This window comes from Rhyacophila brunnea, unplaced genomic scaffold, assembly GCF_057557595.1.
Source record: "Rhyacophila brunnea isolate RB1 unplaced genomic scaffold, BYU_Rbru_1.0 scaffold_1, whole genome shotgun sequence".
NCBI lineage: Eukaryota > Metazoa > Arthropoda > Insecta > Trichoptera > Rhyacophilidae > Rhyacophila > Rhyacophila brunnea.
This window is the reverse complement of record NW_028232751.1, coordinates 23,271,802-23,273,873: the sequence shown is the minus strand read 5'-3', so window position 1 is coordinate 23,273,873 and position 2,072 is coordinate 23,271,802.

Genomic DNA, 2,072 nt, shown 5'->3' with positions numbered 1-2,072 from the left:
TGTATATTCATATAAATGCGTGCGACTTAGTTGTCTTAAAACACATGAAATGAATATATACATAATATATAGAACATACTCGTGAAAAATCTTATAAATGCAATGTATGTTCATTTGGATGCTCGCGACGGAGTAATCTTTAAACACATGTAATGCCGGCGCTCCATTGGCACGCAAGTCAGACGATTTACAGTCTTCGGACTTTTTTTTCGCGTGGAGCACCCCAGGTCTGCGGACTTTTTAATCCGCAGACCAGGCTCGTTGGATTTCAAACATGTTTGATATTTTACTCGCCGAGCCGCTGAAATTCGTACGTTCACCACGCTTTACCGTCACATTATTTATATCTATGCCGACGGACGACAGCGCCATCATTATTTTACTGTCATTCAAAGTGTTCGGACATCTCACATCGATAACAACAATGGTAGATCTACGAGTGCATTCGAAAAGTTTCTTGGAAGATTTTATTAGTTGTTTTAAAGACAACCCATCGTTGTGGAAGACGACCAGCCCACTATACAAGAATCGTGATGCCAAGTCCTTGGCGTATGCGGAACTTTTGGAGATTTTAATCAAGGTGGAGCCGCAGGCAAGGGTCGACGATGTTAAAAAGAAAATACAGACATTGAGGTCGGGTTACAGAAAGGAGAGAAATAAAGTAAGGACATCATATCGAAGCGGAGCCGGCACAGACGCAGTTTATCTACCCAAACTGTGGTACTATAAAAATTTGGAGTTCTTGAACGACCAAATGGAAGGTACGTAGGAATGCTTTAAAGCTATTTATTATACACGTGCAGATTATGAAATTGTCGTACCTAGCTCTGAAAGTGACATCGCATTAGATTAGCTACTATTAAGCAATTAAAACATACAGCTATGAATCATTTCTAGTCACAATAAAATTTCTTATTCTTTGCCGAGGTAGGTAATAAATAATAATAATATATAGGTACGAGGGAATGCTTTAAAGCTATTTATTATACACGTGCAGACTATGACATTGTCGTATCTCTGAAAGTGACATCGCATTAGATTAGCTACTATTAAGCAATTAAAACATACAGCTATGAATCATTTCTAGTCACAATAAAATTATTTATTCTTTGCTGAGGTAGGTAAGAAATAATAATATATAGGTACGATCATGGCGGTGGAAGCGCGGCTTATTGAGTCGTGGTCGGGTCCCAGGTTCAAATCCTGGGTCTGACAAGTACACATTGAATTTCAATTTGTGTATGAGTCAGAGTATGGACCTAATATGTTGAGCAAGTGGCTGACATCCATTTCTCGTAAAAACAAAATCTGTCAATACAAACCTCCACTCCGTGGAGGTCCATATTATGATCGGACATGGTCGAAAGAAGAAGAAAAGAAATGATCATAAAATCAAAAATCGCTCGAGTTAGGTTCCTTCAGAGACAATCAATAAATCGTCAATCATCAATCAAAATTAATGGTACAGTTTGGTTATGAGGAATACAGCGGAAAACACATTTTGAAAATACCCGATATACTGGATTACACCAATTATACCAATATCAATATTAAACGTATGAAGGAATGGGTACTTATGGGAGAGATAATAAAAAACAAGTTTGAGTATTATGTTGTATTTTAACAATTTACATTTTGTTTTACAGAATCGAGCTCAATATCCAGCATGGTGGACGATTTGGAAAACATGTCTCCTGATGAGAGTTACTCCAACTCGTTAAACAACGAAGATTGTATTGAGGTAAAACATTTTAACTAAATTGTTACATTGGTTTAATTTATCTATTGCTTATCATACTTTCTTGCCATGTGACAGCCCCGGTAGTATTAAAATATTTTTCGAAATCTCCTCGCGCTTAGCATTGGCAGTCGAGTTCCGATTAGTCGTTGCTTCCAAAGGCGCTAAGGTGTCCTGTGACCTCAGTCCGAGCTCTATTAAACCTGTCTCAGGATTTTCCCTATCAAGGTCATGAGAAGGAGTATAAGTATGTGTTGATTTGCGACGAAGAAAGTTGTGCAGCACACAGCAAGCTAATACAACTGTATTGATATTTTCAATTTTCATGTTTATT